The sequence below is a fragment of the Schistocerca cancellata genome, chromosome 11, assembly GCF_023864275.1.
Source record: "Schistocerca cancellata isolate TAMUIC-IGC-003103 chromosome 11, iqSchCanc2.1, whole genome shotgun sequence".
NCBI classification, from domain to species: domain Eukaryota; kingdom Metazoa; phylum Arthropoda; class Insecta; order Orthoptera; family Acrididae; genus Schistocerca; species Schistocerca cancellata.
In genome coordinates this window covers 156,954,750-156,976,171 of record NC_064636.1, presented here as the reverse complement: position 1 = coordinate 156,976,171, position 21,422 = coordinate 156,954,750, and the positions used below count along the sequence as shown (strand labels likewise).

At 43.2% G+C, this 21,422-nt stretch overlaps 1 protein-coding gene and 1 pseudogene across 1 annotated transcript in view; one reads left to right on the top strand and one right to left on the bottom strand.

The window, feature by feature from the left end:
* Nucleotides 1-21,422, bottom strand: part of LOC126108571 (putative ankyrin-containing lipoprotein Lxx09580) — a 554,252-nt gene that overhangs the window by 384,089 nt on the left and 148,741 nt on the right. The gene's annotated exons all lie outside the window — the stretch shown is intronic.
* LOC126109096 (5S ribosomal RNA) lies at nt 20,711-20,828 on the top strand (annotated as a pseudogene).

Here is a 21,422-nt window from a genome sequence, read left to right as displayed (position 1 = left end):
GTCGTGCGGTAGCGTTCTCGCTTCCCACGCCCGGGTTCCCGGGTTCGATTCCCGGCGGGGTCAGGGATTTTCTCTGCCTCGTGATGGCTGGGTGTTGTGTGCTGTCCTTAGGTTAGTTAGGTTTAAGTAGTTCTAAGTTCTAGGGGACTGATGACCATAGATGTTAAGTCCCATAGTGCTCATAGCCATTTTTTGATCCACGAAAATATTGGAGCACCTCGGTGACAGGGACGGGGGATGCATCGCGGGCAGGCCTCGCAGTCCTCAACTGCTGGCCTCCTTGGTCCCGCCTGCCTGGTGCTGACCAGCGACTCCCGGAAAAAGAATGTCGGTACATCACAGAGAGAGCGGACAGCTGAGACAGGTATAGGGGCGGCACGGCAGACAGGTCTGTGGATTCTTGGCCCCTGCCCTCTTTGTCGCCACCTTCCTGGCACTGACACCCTAAAAAAAAAAGTAAACCTTTGTAATGGAAGATATCGTGTAGAGAAAAGGATGCTGTAGTGGTTAAAAAATGAAATTGAAAAAAGTTGTTAAGGCAGCCAGTTTCTAGTATGCACGTAGTGGCTTTGAATCCCATCACTTCCATGAAGTTATTAGCTAAAGAAGCTGAGATGATTCGAGCTACCTAGGCTCAACATCTGGGTTCGTTTCTGACACCAGGCAATCATTTTTAACAAGCAGAAGCAGCATCTCTCCCACCTCTGGTAACCTGGAGGAGAGTCAGTACAGAGGCGGAAGTCATGCCAGGTCGGAACTCTGTCACCAGTTACCTTTCTTACACGATATTTTCTTTTTTTTTTAATCAATGAGCCAATCGACGTGCAAGGTCACAGGGTACTTGACTCTTATTGCATTTGAGCTTGAGATGTGGAAAATATTGGCGCTGCACTCAAATCTCCCTTTTCGTCACGTTTGATCCCTTTGAGATGATACATTTCCGCCCTTTCATTGTTTCTGCATGACTGCAAAGTCCTCAAGACCTTCACAAAAGACACGTGTCTGTGTTCGAATCCTGGCCTGTCATTTCAAGGTCACACGCACACACAAAACAACATGTGACAAATTACTATGGTTTTTAACAACTCTCCGGACTTTGTCAACAATAATTATGGGTACTGGTTTCGACTCGCAAGTCAAACATGAAACTTTTCGTCATATCATGTCAGTTTCAGCTAGGAGCTCCCGGTTAAAAGGAATTCGATAATCAACGTCTCTTTGTATGTAGCCAACAACGATGTGTGTAATGTTAGATTCATAGTCAGCACAGATATTTTCGTCATATGCACATTTCGCTGCTGTTTAAGTAAACCGAAATGTGACGTCTACACGTGACTGGAAGTGAACGTAGAGGGGTGCAGGGTTCGAAGCCTGGTAAGGTAAAACATTTTAATCTCGTCATTTCAGTTTATCATCGCGCTACTGGTTAAAAGTGACGATTTCTAATGTTTGATTGTGCTTACTTAAGTGTCAGATTAAGTCCGGGGTTGAAATCCCGGTCAACAGACAACTTTGTCATGTCATTTCAAGTTTACACATGGGCACTCTTCCTCACTTGTGACTGAAACCATATTTATCATATTTCATGTTACTGTTAACAGGAGTAATATCTGCTGGATTGTATTCAGAGAGTGTAATGCAGAAACAAAATTTTTGTTGTACAATTTAAAGGTGAAACTCGCTTTTTGAAATGTTGGCTGTGTAATAAATTCGTGGGTACAATCGTAATGGCTGTGTAATCTCTAATACCATGTTTTCTGATATTTGCATTATCGTAGTACTAATTTGCATCTAAACTGGTAGTCACACAAAGCAGTTGTCTCTTGTGGTCTCTTGGAGTAACCATTTTGTATAGTGAAACGACTTTACTGAAAAGAGAGCAGAGGACGTGTGTTATGTGGATTGCATACAAATCAGGTAAAACAAAATTCTGATCATTCAGGTAGTTTTGTGCATGATAGTACATGTTAAATACGTTTGCATATGCTATCAGGCGCACAAAATCTCTCTCTCTCTCTCTCTCTCTCTCTCTCTCTCTCTCACACACACACACACACACACACACACACACACACACACACACACACAAATTTATATGGGTGTAGAGTTGCCAGTTTGGTGCTATTTATATCTGAGATGTATTAAACAATTCGGTGTGTCTGTGTGTCAGAAACTTTCAGTATCTCAGAGCCTGTGTCAAGAAATGGACCGATAATTGGATTGAATTTTTTTGGCTTTGTATGAGGGAAGTGCCTCTTTGAAAATCTTGAGATGGAATGTGATATGTGGTAGTTAAGCTGCAGACAGAGTAGTAGTATTACCTGTAACAAGCCTGTTCTGCAGTTGAGGTGAGTCACTCATTAACTACAGCGTAGTGAGATCAAAGGAGCTGACTTCCAGGAATGAGTGAGACAAAATGTGACAACTTAATTCATTCATAGGTTGTATAATTCAACTTTTAATGGACAATGAATGAAGATTTTTTATAAGGGGGATTGAACAAATCTGCTGTAGCTTAATATATGCACAGTTGAACACTGTTTTGTATTGTGGGAGGGGGAATCGGTAGGTTTGTTTCAGGACAGACTTGCATTCACAACAATTGTTTCCTCGTGTGGCAGTTTTCCTCGCCAGCTGGTGTGGCCATGTGGCCATGCAGTTCTAGGCGCTTCAGTCTGGAACCACGTGACCGCTATGGTCGCAGGTTCGAATCCTGCCTCGGGCATGGATGTGTGTGATGTCGTTAGGTTAGTTAGGTTTAAGTAGTTCTAAGTTCTAGGGGACTGATGACCACAGATGTTAAGTCCCATAGTGCTCTGAGCCATTTGAACCATTTTGAACCTTTTTTTTCAGTTTTCTTCATTGTGTTGTTTGTATGTGTTTGTAGCAAAGTGTGGCAGTTTCTGTGTTCTGTGCAGGAGGCTCTCTGCAAAGGAGAGATGCAGCAGACTGATCCAGGTGGCCGAGCAGGGGGCAGTGGGGGAGCTGAGGGCACTGCTCGCCCAGGGGGCCGACGTGGAGGCGAGGGGTGGGGTGTGGGGGTGGACTGCCCTGCACTGTGCAGCACAAAGGGGAGACGTCGAGGTGGCGTGGCTGCTGGTGGAGGCGGGGGCGGCGGTGGACGCCAGAGACAGCTGGTGGCAGAGGACGCCTCTGCACGTGGCTGCAATGTGGGGTGGCACTGCTGTGGCGAGGCTGCTTCTGTGGGCGACTGCCGATCCCAACGCCAGGGATGGCAGAGGGTGGACGCCGCTGCACTGGGCAGCAGCCAATCGCCACGCAGAAGTTGCGGCTGTGCTGCTCGAGGCGGGGGCTGACAGGGGGGCCACAGCTAGTGATGGTCGGACAGCACTGGACCTCGCCAGTGATGAAAACGAGTGGAGGCTGATGGAGTTGCTGTCATGAGGCAGCCATTCCAACGGACTGTCTTGCAAAAAAAAAAAAAAAAAAAAGGACTGAAACAACTTCTCCAGTAACAATTAGCATTCTTCTTCAATAAACAATTCAAAAATTCAATCCTACTGTCACTCACTAATTTTTCACAGCACTAGGTAACAGTAAAGTAAATCAGGTAACAACAGGCAACCTTTCTCTCAAGGAAAATGCCTCGAGTACAGTTCTGCACTAAACTTTGCAAAAGTCAACAGTTAAATATGAATAAACACTGTTGCTCTATAATATCTGAGCGCTGAAAACTGTTTCACATCGGCCATTGCAATTTGCATCATATCGAAATCACTGCTATATGAGTTCTATCACCAGAATTTTCACTTCTGATATCACACTCAATTTACTTCTGCATATTCAACAAACATTGTAAAGTACTGTACTCCCCGTGTCTAATTACAATTAGATATTAGTGGTAATATGCACACTATATTATGCTCCTATCATCTGGATCTATATGGTCAATCCACATTTAACTAAACACGATTGGAGTACAACCTCCCACCTCACAGTTCCCACACAGCTGTTCGCTGCTCTTGCAAAGCGCGCCACAACCTACCGGACCACGTGCACCTTTATTCCCACGTTACAGGATAACACAATAAACTTCCCTGCTCTCTCTTTCACATTCCCCTCCTGTCGGTCTACACTACACTTCCCTCAACCAGACACCACTGCCAGCAGCTACCTCACTGCCCCCAGGTGGCGGTCTGCAGAATTACAGCTCTCACCTGCTCTGCAACTGGCACAGGAATGTCACACCTGTTCCACTACCAAAGCACCGAAACCAATGATGCTACTAATATTATGTGAAACAACTATGCACACAGAGAAAACTTTTCAGTTTTCGAAAATAAATTAGAAAACAATATCATCAGCAGTGCCAATAGTTAAACATTGAATTACAGCTCAGAACCAAACAGCACCTACATTGTACCTCACTCTCTCATATAGCGGCAATTTAATATAAACCTGCTAGGAACTTGGAGAACTTAGCTGTAAATTTTATGGATGGTTCATCGTAGACCACTTGGTTTATCAAGACACAAAATACCCTTTTTGATTCTAATGAAAAGCAGTCACCAGTCGCAGTAAAATAGTTGTAAAGTAACGATACCACATACAAAATGTAGAGGAAATCGTGTCCTTCTAGTACTGTTGTCTGTAATTGATGTAAAGGATTGCAGCAACCAAAGTAATTATAGTTCTATTTGATACAGAACGCTGAGGCTCAAATTTCAGCACATGCAAGCAAAACAAATTTCACAACGATACACACGAATCTCGACACTCATCAGTCACAATGGCACAGCTGAGACGGTAACACAAGTCGTGGAACTACAGGTAATAAAATTATATTTACATCACGTATATAAGTGTAATGAATGTCAATTACTATTATGTTACTTAATTCCCTTATTTCCGATGGCACAGTTTCTCTGACCTTAAATAGAATTGAAGTCGGAGTAATTCGTTTGTATTGTTATGAAAGAGCAGCTATTCCATATTGATACAGATAACAACAGGCAGGGCTGGCACTAGACTCTCCGGGCCCCCGCTAAATGTTTTTGGGCATCCTCCAAATTTTCCTATTTTAAACTATGTTAATTCGGATAACGCCAGATAAAGGTAATAAAAATATTCAATCAATGGCTTTTTTAAACAAACTTTGATTCTCGCAGTTTGCATAAATTCGACACTTTACTAAACTGTACTTTAGCTTTTTTTTTTTGGAAGCTTGTTGTTTTTGTGGTCTTCAGTCCTGAGACTGGTTTGATGCAGCTCTCTGTGCTACTCTATCCTGTGCAAGCTGCTTCATCTCCCAGTGCATACTGCAGCCTACATCCTTCTGAATCTGTTTAGTGTATTCATCTCTTGGCCTCCCTCTACGATTTTTACCCTCCGCCCGGCACTCCAATACTAAATTGGTGATCCCTTGATGCCTCAGAACATGTCCTGATAACCGATCCCTTCTTCTAGTCAAGTTGTGCCACAAACTCCTCTTCTCCCCAATTCTATTCAATACCTCCTCATTAGTTATGTGATCTACCCATATAATCTTCAGCATTCTTCTGTAGCATCATATATCGAAAGCTGCTATTCTCTTCTTGTCCAAACTATTTATCGTCCATGATTCACTTCCATACATGGCTACACTCCATACAAATACTCTCAGAAACGACTTCCTGACACTTAAATCTATACTTGATGTTAACAAATTTCTCTTCTTCAGAAACGTTTTCCTTGCCATTGCCAGTAAACGTTTTATATCTTATCTACTTAGACCATCATCAGTTATTTTGCACCCCAAATAGCAAAACTCCTTTACTACTTTAAGTGTGTCATTCCCTAATCTAATTCCCTCAGCATTACCCGAGTTGACTACATTCCATTATCCTCGTTTTGCTTTTGTTGATGTCATCTTATATCCTCCTTTGAAGACACTGTCCATTCCGTTCAACTGCTCTTTGCATTACAATGTCATTGGTGAACCTTAAAGTTTTTATTTCTTCTCCATGGATTTTAATACCTACTCCGAATTTTTCTTTTGTTTCCTTAATTGCTTGTTTAATATACAGATTGAATAGCATCGGGTAGAGGCTACAACCCTGTCTCACTCCCTTCCCAACCACTGCTTCCCTTTCATGTCCCTCTACCCTTATAACTGAAATATGGTTTCTGTGCAAATTGTAAATGACCTTCCGCTCCCCGTGTTTTATCCCTGCCACCTTCAGAATTTGAAAGAGAGTATTCCAGTCAACATTGTCAAAAGCTTTCTCTAAGTCTACAAATGCTAGAAACGTAGGTTTGCCTTTTCTTAATCTTTCTTCTAAGGTAAGTCGTAAGGTCAGTATTGCCTCATGTGTTCCAGTATTACAACAGAATCCAAACTGATCATCCCGAGGTCAGCTTCTACCAGTTTCTCCATTTGTCTGTAAAGAATTCGTGTTAGTATTTTGCAGCCATGACTTATTAAACTGATAGATCGGTAATTTTCAGATCTGTCAGCACCTGCTTTCTTTGGGATCGGAATTTTTATATTCTTCTTGAAGTCTGAGGGAATTTCGCCTGTCTCATACATCTTGCTCACCAGATGGTAGAGTTTTGTCAAAACTGGCTCTCCCAAGGCTGTCAGTAGTTCTAATGGAATGTTGTCTACTCCCAGGGCCTTGCTTCGACTCAGGTCTTTCAGTGCTCTGTCAAACTCTTCACACAGTGTCATATCTCCCATTTCATCTTCATCTACATCCTCTTCTATTTCCATAATATTGTCCTCAAGTACATCGCCCTTGTATAGACCCTGTACATACTCCTTCCACCTTTCTGCTTTCCCTTCTTTGCTTAGAACTGGGTTTCAATCTCAGCTCTTGATATTCATACAAGTGGTTCTCTAAGATAAGTTGTAGAGTCAGTATTTCTTCACGTGTTCCAATATTTCTACGGAATCCAAACCGATCTTCTGCTTCTACCAATTCCTGTAGGCAGTATCTGTCTTACCCCTAGTGAGATAATCCTCTACATCCTTACATTTGTCCTCTAGCCATCCCTGCTTAGCCATTTTGCACTTCCTGTCGATTTCATTTTTGTGACATTTGTATTCCTTTCTGCCTGCTTCATTTATTGCATTTTTATATTTTCTCCTTTCATCAATTAAATTCAATATTTTTTTCTATCACCCAAGAATTTCTGCTAGCCCTCGTCTTTTTACCTACTTGATCCTCAGCTGCCTTCACTATTTAATCCCTCAAAGCTACCCATTCTTCTTCTACTGTATTTCTTTCCCCCATTTGTGACAATTGTTCCCTTATGCTCTTCCTGAAACTCTGTACAACCTCTGGTTCTTTCAATTTATCCAGGTCTCATCTCCTTAAACTCCCACCTTTTTGCAGTTTCTTCAGTTTTAATCTACAGTTCATAACCAATACATCGTGGTCAGAGTCCACATCTGCCCCTGGAAATGTCTTACAATTTAAAACCTGGTTCCTAAATCTCTGTCTTACCATTATTTAACCTATCTGAAACCTGTCAGTATCTCCAGGCTTCTTCCATGTATACAGCCTTCTTTTATGATTCTTGAACCAGGTGTTAGCTATGATTAAGTTGTGCTCTGTGCAAAATTCTACCAGACGCATCCTCTTTCATTTCTTACTTCCAATCCATATTCACCTACTGCGTTTCCTTCTCCTCCTTTTCCTACTATCGAATTCCAGTCACCCATGACTATTAAATTTTCGTTTCCCTTCACTATCTTAATAATTTCTTTTATCTCATCATACATTTCTTCAATTTCTTCGTCATCTGCAGAGCGAGTTGGCATTTAAACTTGTACTACTGTAGTAGGTGTGGGCTTCATGTCTATATTGGCCACAATAATGTATTCACTATGCTGTTTGTAGTAGCTTACCCGCACTCTTATTTTTTTATTCATTATTAAACCTACTCCTGCATTACCCATATTTGATTTTGTATTTATAACCCTGTATTCACCTGACCAAAAGTCTTGTTCCTCCTGCCAACGAACTTCGCTAATTCCCACTACATCTAACTTTAACCTATCCATTTCCCTTTTTAAATTTTCTAACCTATCTGGCTGATTAAGGGATCTGACATTCCACGCTCTGATCCATAGAACGCCAGTTTTCTTTCTCCTGATAACGACATCCTCCTGAGTAGTCCCCGCCCGGAGATCCGAATGGGGGACTATTTTACCTCCGGAATATTTTACCCAAGAGGACGCCATCATCATTTAACCATACAGTAAAGCAGCATGCCCTCGGGAAAAATTACGGCTGTAGTTTCCCCTGGCTTTCAGCCGTTCGCAGTACCAGCACAGCAAGGTCGTTTTGGTTAGTGTACAAGGACAGGTCAGTCAATCATCCAGACTGTTGCTCCTGCAACTACTGAAAAGGCTGCTGCTCCTCTTCAGGAACCACACTTTGTAAGCTTAATCTTCTATAATCCGAATATAGTGTAACGACTGGATAAACTGTGACCCATAGCTATCGAAGCTGATCCAACATGCCGCTCTTGCCCCATTGCTGTTCTGTAACAGTTCGTAACTCTGGCAAGAACACTCAGTGGCCACTCTGCTTGCGCGATGCTAACAGGCAAAGTAAAGTGCAGAACAATCCGTAAGGCCATCATTGTATTCTGCAGTACGTCATTAAAATTGGACTTACGAAGAGCTTTGAGAAGGCGCAGAAGAAGTGGCTTCATGGATCTTTTTAAAAGCAAAATTTCTTCTTTCAGGCCGTGTTTATTAACATCTACACTGCTGAAAGATTTGAAGTTTTCCACATGGTCTGCTACTGGAGAATCTTGTTCGCTTATGTAGTTCCACAAGAAACAGAATGTGTCTGTGTTGTCTGTGGTAGCACACCTTACACTTAAGTTTCCCACAGCTGTGTAATAACGTGGTAAACAATTTGTTAAAATCTGTCCTTCATGCTCTGTTTTAAATCGTCTTCTGATGCTTCACCAACAAAGCGATTTCTTCTGTCTTTCTGTTTCTCTCTGTCATGAATCATTACATTCAGTTCAGGTGATATTCCAATACTTTCTGCTACTTCCCAAATTCCTGCGTAAACAACATTTGTCAGTTGATTTAATTCTTTCTCGACACTCTTAGTAGTACCACTTAAAATATCTGTCATTGTTTCTGTGGTTGGAAGTATAACTTTACGTATGTTTATTGCAGGTAATAATTTTTAAAACATTTGTAAGACTTACTGGAGTAATTTCAAATACTTCTGAAAGCCCTTCAGTTCAGTGTGTGGCTCCGAAGTCCAAGTTATTTGCAAGTTCAATCACCCTTTGTAATTCTGACAAATCCTCTGCAAATGGAGGCATGGGACCTACCCGCACAGACCATCTCGTTGCCGACATTTTTTTAAAATACTTTCCATTGGTGTCACATTCATTTTAGATGAATTTCTTAAAAACATCAGCTGTCCTGAAAACAGAGGATGAACGTCACCAGGAAATATCGCAGTTAACATGAGTGCTTCTTTCTTCCAGAGGTGGCAGATATAAACTGAGGATTCATTGCTCCGTGGTCATCTATAACGTCCGTGTCACACACAATCTTACACACCTCCGCCGTGATATTAAACACTCTTTGCGTAGCTAACACAGTGCAATATTATGCCCCTCACCGAAAATTCGGAATGCGCCTGACGCCGTTCATCTGGTGTTGTCTGCTATTACTGCACACTAGAGCGGTACAACGCGCTTCAGTAGAGGGGAAACAGCCCAGAACTCCATCCCCTGACGCCGTTCATCTGGTGTTGTCTGCTATTACTGCACACTAGAACGGTACAACGTGCTTCAGTAGAGGGGAAACAGCCCAGAACTCCATCTCCTGACGCACTTCATCTGGTGTTGTCTGCTATTACTGCACACTAGAACGGTACAACACGCTTCAGTAGAGGGGAAACAGCCCAGAACTCCATCTCCTGACGCCCTTCATCTGGTGTTGTCTGCTATTACTGCACACTAGAACGGTACAACGCACTTCAGTAGAGGGGAAACAGCCCAGAACTCCATCTCCTGACGCCCTTCATCTGGTGTTGTCTGCTATTACTGCACACTAGAACGGTACAACGCACTTCAGTAGAGGGGAAACAGCCCAGAACTCCATCTCCTGATGCCCTTCATCTGGTGTTGTCAGCTATTACTTCACACTAGAACGGTACAACGCACTTCAGTAGAGGGGAAACAGCCCAGAACTCCATCTCCTGACGCCCTTCATCTGGTGTTGTCTGCTATTACTGCACACTAGAACGGTACAACGTGCTTCAGTAGAGGGGAAACAGCCCAGAACTCCATCTCCTGACGCCCTTCATCTGGTGTTGTCTGCTATTACTGCACACTAGAGCGGTACAACGCGCTTCAGTAGAGGGGAAACAGCCCAGAACTCCATCCCCTGACGCCGTTCATCTGGTGTTGTCTGCTATTACTGCACACTAGAACGGTACAACGTGCTTCAGTAGAGGGGAAACAGCCCAGAACTCCATCTCCTGACGCACTTCATCTGGTGTTGTCTGCTATTACTGCACACTAGAACGGTACAACACGCTTCAGTAGAGGGGAAACAGCCCAGAACTCCATCTCCTGACGCCCTTCATCTGGTGTTGTCTGCTATTACTGCACACTAGAACGGTACAACGCACTTCAGTAGAGGGGAAACAGCCCAGAACTCCATCTCCTGACGCCCTTCATCTGGTGTTGTCTGCTATTACTGCACACTAGAACGGTACAACGCACTTCAGTAGAGGGGAAACAGCCCAGAACTCCATCTCCTGATGCCCTTCATCTGGTGTTGTCAGCTATTACTTCACACTAGAACGGTACAACGCGCTTCAGTAGAGGGGAAACAGCCCAGAACTCCATCTCCTGACGCCCTTCATCTGGTATTGTCTGCTATTACTGCACACTAAAACGGTACAACGCGCTTCAGTAGAGGGGAAACAGCCCAGAAGTCCATCTCCTGACGCCCTTCATCTGGTGTTGTCTGCTATTACTGCACACTAGAACGGTACAACGCGCTTCAGTAGAGGGGAAACAGCCCAGAACTCAATCTCCTGACGCCCTTCATCTGGTGTTGTCTGCTATTACTGCACACTAGAACGGTACAACGCGCTTCAGTAGAGGGGAAACAGCCCAGAACTCCATCTCCTGACGCACTTCATCTGGTATTGTCTGCTATTACTGCACACTAAAACGGTACAACGCGCTTCAGTAGAGGGGAAACAGCCCAGAACTCCATCTCCTGACGCCCTTCATCTGGTGTTGTCTGCTATTACTGCACACTAGAACGGTACAACGCGCTTCCGTAGAGGGGAAACAGCCCAGAACTCCATCTCCTGACGCCCTTCATCTGGTGTTGTCTGCTATTACTGCACACTGAAACGGTACAACGCACTTCAGTAGAGGGGAAACAGCCCAGAACTCCATCTCCTGACGCCCTTCATCTGGTGTTGTCAGCTATTACTGCGCACTGGAACGGTACAACGCGCTTCAGTAGAGGGGAAACAGCCCAGAACTCCATCTCCTGACGCCCTTCATCTGGTATTGTCTGCTATTACTGCACACTAGAACGGTACAACGCGCTTCAGTAGAGGGGAAACAGCCCAGAACTCCATCTCCTGACACCCTTCATCTGGTATTGTCTGCTATTACTGCACACTAAAACGGTACAACGCACTTCAGTAGAGGGGAAGCAGCCCAGAACTCCATCTCCTGACGCCCTTCATCTGGTGTTGTCTGCTATTACTGCACACTAGAACGGTACAACGCACTTCAGTAGAGGGGAAACAGCCCAGAACTCCATCTCCTGACGCCCTTCATCTGGTGTTGTCTGCTATTACTGCACACTAGAACGGTACAACGCACTTCAGTAGAGGGGAAACAGCCCAGAACTCCATCTCCTGACGCCCTTCATCTGGTGTTGTCAGCTATTACTGCGCACTAGAACGGTACAACGCGCTTCAGTAGAGGGGAAACAGCCCAGAACTCCATCTCCTGACGCCCTTCATCTGGTATTGTCTGCTATTACTGCACACTAAAACGGTACAACGCGCTTCAGTAGAGGGGAAACAGCCCAGAACTCCATCTCCTGACGCCCTTCATCTGGTGTTGTCTGCTATTACTGCACACTAGAACGGTACAACGCACTTCAGTAGAGGGGAAACAGCCCAGAACTCCATCTCCTGACGCTCTTCATCTGGTGTTGTCAGCTATTACTGCACACTAGAACGGTACAACGCGCTTCAGTAGAGGGGAAACAGCCCAGTACTCCATCTCCTGACGCCCTTCATCTGGTATTGTCTGCTATTACTGCACACTAGAACGGTACAACGCGCTTCAGTAGAGGGGAAACAGCCCAGAACTCCATCTCCTGACGCCCTTCATCTGGTATTGTCTGCTATTACTGCACACTAAAACGGTACAACGCGCTTCAGTAGAGGGGAAACAGCCCAGAACTCCATCTCCTGACGCCCTTCATCTGGTATTGTCTGCTATTACTGCACACTAGAACGGTACAACGCGCTTCAGTAGAGGGGAAACAGCCCAGAACTCCATGTCCTGACGCCCTTCATCTGGTGTCTGCTATTACTGCACACTAGAACGGTACAACGCGCTTCAGTAGAGGGGAAACAGCCCAGAACTCCATCTCCTTTACCCATATCGTCAAACACACCTGTGTTCACCGCTGGTATCTGCTCAGTAAGGGAACGTCATATATTCTGAAACGTGTTCCTGTTTATTTAAACTCGTGTTTGTAAATGTCTGGTTGGTATCTGAGAAACTGGTAAAATGTATTTTGATATATTAACACGTAAATCTCAGTGCAGGGCAGCAGTACTGTGTTAAAATTGAATTTTGAGCGGGAGTGTGTGCAGCAGACGCTACACGATGCGGAATCCAGGCTACCCAGTAAATCAAACAATACGCCTGCGAGAGAGCAGTCCTTTTTTAAAAATGCTATTTGGCTGCAAAACAAATGACTCAGGTTGAAATGACTGCCCTGAATACTGTTAATCTTTATCTTTAGAGTTGCAAATAATCACAATATCAGAACTGTTACTCTAATTATCGAGCAAATGATCATAAAATTTTACACTTTTGACCTTGTGCTAAAATTGCATGAAAATTCACAAGCTAACATCTTTCTGAATTCATTTACCTATTTGAAACCTGTAAATTTTTCGCAGATACATTCTGACAGTCACTGTACCTTACAGTGGACACGGACTTTGCTGGCAATTACATTTGTTGGCCTACCTGTGCGAACGGAAGTCTCATCTGTTCTGCAACCTGTTACAATTAAGATAATGAAAAAAGTGTCATAAACCAAAGTTCATTTACCGTAATTGGGAGCGGTATGCAATGCAAGCGGTATCTTATCAGTTTCCATAAAAATGTTTCTGCAGTACGCAACTCGCGATGTGCAGTTCGAATATGCAAACACACTCATAAAGTTAAAGAATGAAAAATAAGGAACCAAAGTTAACGACTGATAAACGAGAACAAAGATTCCAAGTATAACTATCCTTAATTAATCCTTAAGAACTAAACACCCTTTCATGAAGTTCTCACAACTAGGGAGGTTGGCAAAGTAATTCTTAATGAATTTCCTATGTACAATCACTTCCTTTAACACATGTTTTAGTTATAAGACAAAACCATTCAATGCAAAACCGTAAACAAGAACATTTTAGAAGCCGTTTGTGCGTACAGACGAGTGATACCACACAGAGCAAGATCACATGTGCTGCCGGCAATTCTTTCGCCCGACTCCCACATGTTTTCGGTTGTCAGCCACAAATAGCTACGGTAACTGCTGCACAAACGGGGAATTGCCATTCGTTTTCCAAACTTACTGCAAAATCTACTAAGCAGTGCAAGTACTACAATGTACGTCAATGGTCGAGAAACAGGTGCCGTGACAATTTGTCGGTCTGTCAGGCAAGGCTGTCCGCTTTCAGTGCTTCTGTATGTCTCAGGATTGTGTCGTTTCCTATAGAGTGGTCCACAAATCAATAAATAGCAACAGAGAGCTTTAATATGTTTCAGCTAAAAGTATCGGTTCACATTACGGCTAGGAGAAGTGCCGAGAGCGTCTTTTAAACACTCATTGCGATCTCCTTTTCCAAAAATCTGCCTTACGACTGTAGCGGACGAAATCCTTTCGCATACTCGACTTACTGTAACTGAGCCACCAATTAAGAACTGAGCTCATATATTGCCTTGAGTATTGACATGCTTTCCAGATATCAATGATTTCGGAATGGAGGACTTTAGAAAATCTTGTAAGTAAAAGGCTGTCTCAGGTTAGCCCTCACTGATGATGCGAGAAATATCTATGGACAAGCTCAAGTATTGTGGCATGAGTGGGACAGTGCACAAATGGTTTAATTCGTACCTAAATGGAAGAGTGCAGAAAGTTGAAATAAGTAGTTCTCAAACTGGGGAACTATCAAGAATGGGGTTCCACAAGGATCAGTCTTGGGTCCTTTGTTGTTCTTAATATATATTGACTTGCCATTCTATATTCATGAAGAGGCAAAGTTAGTTCTCGTTGCTGATGATACAAGTATAGTAATCACACCTGACAAACAAGAATTAACTGATGAAATTGTCAATACTGTCTTTCAGAAAATTACTAAGTGGTTCCTTGTAAACGGACTCTCACTGAATTTTGATAAGACACAGTACATACAGTTCCGTACAGTGAATGGTATGACGCCATTAATAAATATAGACCTTAATCAGAAGCATATAGCTAAGGTAGAATATTCCAAATTTTTAGGTGTGTCCATTGATGAGAGATTAAATTGGAAGAAAGACATTGATGATCTGCTGAAACGTTTGAGTTCAGCTACTTATGCAATAAGGGTCATTGCAAATTTTGGTGATAAACATCTTAGTAAATTCGCTTACTACGCCTATTTTCACTCGTTGCTTTCATATGGCATCATATTTTGGGGTAATTCATCACTGAGGAATAAAGTATTTATTGCACAAAAGCGTGTAATCAGAATAATAGCTGGAGTCCACCCAAGATCATCCTGCAGACATTTATTTAAGGATTTAGGGATATTCACAGTAGCTTCTCAGTATATATACTCTCTTATGAAATTTGTTATTAACAACCAAACCCAATTCAAAAGTAATAGCAGTGTGCATAACTACAATACTAGGAGAAAGGATGATTTTCACTATTCAAGATTAAATCTAACTTTGGCAGAGAATGGGGTGAATTATACTGGCACTAAAGTCTTTGGTCACTTACCAAACAGTATCAAAAGTCTGACAGATAACCAACAAGTATTTAAGAAGAAATTAAAAGAATTTCTGAATGACAATTCCTTCTACTCCGTAGAGGAATTTTTAGATATAAATAAAAAAAATAAAAAAATTAAGAAAAACACAAAAAATGAAAAAGTTGTTATATTAACTTAAGTATGTTGTTAAATTAACTTAATTATGTCATGTATTGGAAAATTTGACTCGTTCCACATCATTACGAAATATCTTATTCATGATCCATGGAACTAGTATTAATCTAATCTAATCTACTCGCCGATTAAGACCTTTGGCTACAGACCTTTGGCTGCAGACTGACTTTGGGCAGCCATTGCTCCCAGAATCCGCGCAACTCGAGACGCGTTTATTACCACCGATCCAGCGCCGTCACACACGCAGCACGCTGTAATCCAGAGAACTTGGCCTTCCTTCAACTGTTCTCTCTAAGCCCACGTGGTATTAGTTAACTGCAGGAGTGTCTACGGAAAGGTCGCAGAGCTCATCTCGGTTATAAACAGTAACAATTGCCACAAAGCACTAGGGACAGAAAGCTGGGCGAAACCCGAAAACAGTGGCAATGAGATTCTAAATTCCGGTCAGAATGTATGTTATAAAGAGAGGTTGTACGCTGGTGGTTAAAGCAGTAAAAAATACGATCACATTACTGAGATTAGTGCACATCCCCAATGTAAAATAATTTGTGTCAAGTCTAGCGTTAAAGGTGAATCAAACACGGTAATGGGATGCTTCTATTGATCCCCGCTTCAGCAGCAACAGTGGCGGAACAGTCTTAGGGGAAACCTGGATAATGTTTCTCGTGACTTCCTGGCCACGTTATAGTTTCAGGTGGGAACCTTAACCTGCCGTCCACACAGCAGGAGATTTAGGTGGCTAAGACTGGTGGTAGGGCCAGAGAATCACGAGAAACTGGTCCAAGAGCTTCACCCAAAAACTACCTCGAGCCATTAATCTGAGAACCGACTCCTGAAGAAGATAACATCTTAGGCCTGCCAGTAACAAACAGACCCGAACTTTTGGAATCTGTTAGGGCAGAACAGGGAATCAGCGATCACAAAACCGTTACAGTGTCACCGAATAAGACCGCAAGCACGAATACAAAGAAAGTTAGGAATATTGTTCTGCTTAGCAAGAGCTCAGACTACCTGAGCGGTCAGCACAAAAATTTAATCTCTGCAGCACTAACAATGTAGGTGTCAGTGGAAGAAGTTCAAGAGTATTGTACAGTACACTTTAGACAGGTGTGTCCCCGGCAAATGCGTTTGAGGCCTGTTCATACAGCGCTGACTTTGTGGGACTGATTTTCATATAAGAGCACGTCGGCGCACGCCAGAACAGGAGAAAACAATAAAAAAAATTCCCGAGATCCGAACGTCATCAATGAAACTGAAGACCAAGAAAGAGTTCTTCCTGTAACATGTTACGTTACTGTCTAAGCAACGAAATCCTGTCTAAACATTCGGTCTTGTGTTTTAGGCAAAAAAGTATTCAGCACTTTTACTCGCGTATGGACAGCAGTAGCGGGTGACTTTCACACTTCGCATTTCCCGTCATCAGACCGCCTGCGAAGACGGCCAGTGCAGTCGCCAAGGGTAAAACTCGTAGGTGGGGGGCGCGAAGCCGAATGTGGACTAGAGATTGGCAAAACTGTTCTTTTCAGAGATTGGATCAGAACTGTTCACTCCCTGAAATGAATTAGCTCTTTTTCATGACTCACCACTCATTTACAATAGAAAATAAATGGAAGGCACATTGCCCTTTAAACTTGGTTTATTCCAGTACTATACCTGTATTTTGATCTTATTTGATCCTATTTTGAAGTAACACAGATAATGCGTAAGAATTTTGTATTGTTTATTCAAATTTCCACGATATGACAAAGTTTTTGATTATTGATTTATTTTGCACTATCATGGTTTTTTGGGTGATCGGAAAATGTTGTAACTTGCGATTCACATTAACAATATATTTGGCTATAATGTATTAAAATTTCATTAACCTCATACAAATACATCGCAAGCCATATATTTTTAAAGTGAACGTTTCCATCCGAAGATGCCTAAAATCGCAAAATCCGTACCAGAATAAGAAAAAAATATATAAATTTGACTGTAAAACGAAAGTGCTGCATATAGCCTTATGCAGAATAAAACAAGGAAAATATTGGTGTATCACATTTTGCGATACGTTTATCAGTTCGCTCGTAATTAAAGCGTAAATTCGAGTGTCCATAATAAAAATCCTATAGTAAGACGAGTCGTCAGGAACCTAATCTAATCAGTTTAAACAAATAAAAATAAAATAAAAACAATTGATGTATACATAACATAATAATGTAATATACATAGCGGTATTACTACGAAGAACAATATCCAGTAGAGACGAACTCCAATGCAGAGGCGCTGAGTCGAGCAGGTCGAGCCGCGAGCTGTATTACTGCGTGAGCTGAGACCACAGAGACCAGAGTGACACCTGAGTCGCTTTGCTCAACGCTCTGGCTAGAGTCGAGAACGGTGGGGTGAGCGTCGAGCGGGCGAGTTCTGAGGGTGGGGGGAGCGGTGAACTTACCCGCTCCGAGACAAAATGTCCGTTCCCTTGCGAGCAGGTTGTTGCAAGTAGTTCCTATGTTATCCGCTAGGTGGCTCTCTGTCCTGTTGCTCGCATCAACTGCCCAGAGGGCAGGACGTGCAACTGAAACGATCGCCGACAGAGTGCGATGCGAAGTTAAGCTGCGCCAGACACTGCACACGGCAGACGACGCACAGAGACGGCACGGCATATGTGAAACACAAAATCCAATGGGGCACTGCACAATGCAGGCAGCCAAGGTAGAAGCAGGGCAGAGGCCGGCGCTGGCTGTGTTGTGTGGTGTGTACTGTGCTCTGACCAGCAGAGGCGCTGCTGATATGCTCCGTCTTTCTCTCTCTCTCTCTCTCTGCCGTGGGAAACGTTTGGAGCTACCGTTCTTTTTTTCTGAATCACTGATTGTTCACTCCTTTGAAAGATTCAACTCTATGAATTAGTTCAAGAGCGGATCCCCCATCTCTAATGTGGACAACCAATGCTGCTGAGAGCCCTGCATGCGCAGAACCAGCGGGCGGGGCGGGAACAGGCGGTAGGGGCGCTACGAGCAGAGTGGCGGTCCGCCCACGGTGGCGGAACACACCAGCTGAGAGAGAGAGAGAGAGAGAGAGAAAAGACCGACCACACGACGAGACGGCAGAAACTAAGTCACGAGGATCTCTTCTCAGATAAAACTTGCAACACTGTTTAGCGATTTGAGCTCCTGTTCTACTCAACAATTTAAAATCCAGCCTTAATTGCAGACTCCAGCATCCTGCTGCCAGTTAATGTCACAATATTACAAAGATTTTTCTCCCGCTCTACCAGTAATTTCGCAGGTGCATCACAGCGCGTTACATCTATCTAATGGCAGTCCACAGTGTACTGACACTAAATACTATTTTGATAACAACCTCTGTCACAATTAGTGCACTAGATGATTTAATACATGTCACGTTTGATGTAATATTTTTGCAACAAGTCTCAACGTCAGCTATGGGAACATCCCCTGGCTTTCAAACTGTCATTACTATCGATCGGAAAATCAATTGCGGAACGGCAGTTCTTTTAAGCGAGCGATATGATTGTTACGAGTCCGGGCGTGACGTCCATCGAGAAGAAACATTGCTGTGTCTTCAGGTGTGGGTTTCCCGTTGTTCACAAAGTGTTGTAAGCAGTCTGTGAAAAGTGAAAGCTGCCTTCGACCAGACTGCTGACACTTTATCGCAGAGCTGACAGGAGTTGTACCTAGACGATTAAGTTTTCTCCTGCTGCGCCGAAATGGAATGGATGGAGGCAGGAAACGGCATGTTGGATTCATACCGGTAACAAAAGTAATGAGAGGAATTGTCCCTGCCGAAGACTTGTTTGAGACACACTTTTTGCCTTTTAAACTTGCAACCCTAGTAGATCAGTCCTGGACGAGAGATTCCAGTCTCGTGACGATAGAAAATTAAGTGAGCGCCAAACTGCAGGGCTTTTGCGTCGCCTTTCAATAGTTGAAAGGTTTGCGAAGTTCTTCGTTCTGGCTACAGAAAGCTTTTTACGTGTCTGAAATCTCAGTACAAGTTCTCGTTTCGGAAACCCTCTCAGTCGTTTTTACCCACGGAAGACATCACTTGCCAAAAATATTTGGTAATTCTTTTGTGCTCTCCAAGTCGAAATGCTGGAGATCTGAAACCTCTAGCTCCAAGTCCATGCTACCTGTGGTCCATATTGCTGCAATGCCGCTGTAACATCATATTCTGTTCGTGCTGGAAGTACGGGTTTTCTGCCAATGCACCGAGTACTAGATTCATTTCTTGTTCGTTGTGAATACCTGATGCAGTCTTCTAAAGTTGACGGAGGTTAACTGAATCTTCCAGCTGCTTTGAAGTGGCCTAGTTCCTTCTTCTGGACAACTTCCACAGCTTTCTGTGTAGCTTCCAGCTGCACAGACATGGGAATTAAATTCAGAAGATGTGTCTCTATAAACCGGTGCCAAATTTCGTCTGTCATAAGTAGAGCAGCCCATTACTACCCGCTGCTGTGAACCGTGCCTTAGTTTCATTTCGGCATGGCCTGACCCTACAGTGAATGGTGGGCGACTGGTTTTACCACTTAGTTAAGTAAGAGGATACTTGAGACTATTCTAATGTACGAAATACTTTGAAGATGCGTCTTGATTGTCTTGAGGAATGACTTAATAACTGACCCGCGCAGAAAATTTTTATCTTGATCTCAATACAAAAGTAGCTGTGCAGAATGAAACGTTACTAAACTCGCAGTGGCTCAGAATGTCTTTCGGTACTGCAACCAGTCACCTTTTAAGAATCTTCGATTTTTTTTTTTACCGTGATCGATTTCCATTCGCCTAGTGATTCATCATCAGATGATCGTAGACGCCTGTTGCCCAGCACGGATGGTGTAACTGTCGCAAGACATAAAAAATGAAACATGTAAACACTGAGATTGGCGTGAATTATTTCCGACATGAAATCGACTTAATGTCATTACTTACACTTATCAGTGAGCGGTGGTTTATTCCAGCTTTACGTAATATACTGGAAAATGCGATGTAATTCTTCCAGTAACGTTAATTCTACCGTTCTTCACAACCTTTGTTACAGGTAGCAACATGCATGAACTTCACAGAATGTTAATAAACCAAAGAGAGTGATTAAAGTTGGTTTTTTACTCAGGTGTCGCATTCCACATTGGTGACACTAAGTATACACCTATTGATATTACATGCAGTGTAACAGAAGTAACATGTATTATCGTTGTAAAATAGATATGTACTATTTACAAAGTCCCAAAGCAAAGAGTTTAGGATAATATTTCATGAATAGTTTTAGTATTACGATTACGTTCGATATGTTACTTTTGGTTAGGCAACGGCCTTGCCGCAGTGGATACACTGGTTCCCGTGAGATCACCGAAGTTAAGCGCTGTCGGGCGTGGCCAGCACTTGGATGGGTGACCATCCAGGCCGCCATGTGTTGTCGCCATTTTTCGGGGTGCACTCAGCCTCGTGATGCCAATTGAGGAGCTACACGACCGAATAGTAGCGGCTTCGGTCAAGAATACCATCATAACGACCGGGAGTGCGGTGTGCTGACCCCACGCCCCTCCTATCTGCATCGTCCACTGAGGATGACACGGCGGTAGGATGGTCCCGGTACGCCACTCGTGGCCCGAAGACGGCGTGCTTTTTTATGTTACTTTTGATTCATAAACAATGCTTAGAGATTAAAGATTACATCTTAGCTTTTGGGTTCTTTTAAGGAAATGTTAAGGTTTTTAGGCATTAGAGTGGGTGGATTCAACACAAGCGCCAGTCCGCGCATGTGGAGAAGCGGGTACTCCAGTATCCGTTCTGCCGATTGCGTCATGGTCACCAGCCAACTGATTATTTCACAGTAAATACGTGTGCATCTTTACACACGTTTTACATTTGTACGCCCATAGCACCTCGGTAGACCAATGCACAAATTTGATTTGGTCGCATCTTTCCACTGCAGACATCCACAATAACATCTGATGTGGTGGCTTGTGAAATGGTCAAAGTGCGTGAATTCGTTCCTCTCCCCCCCCCTTAATCT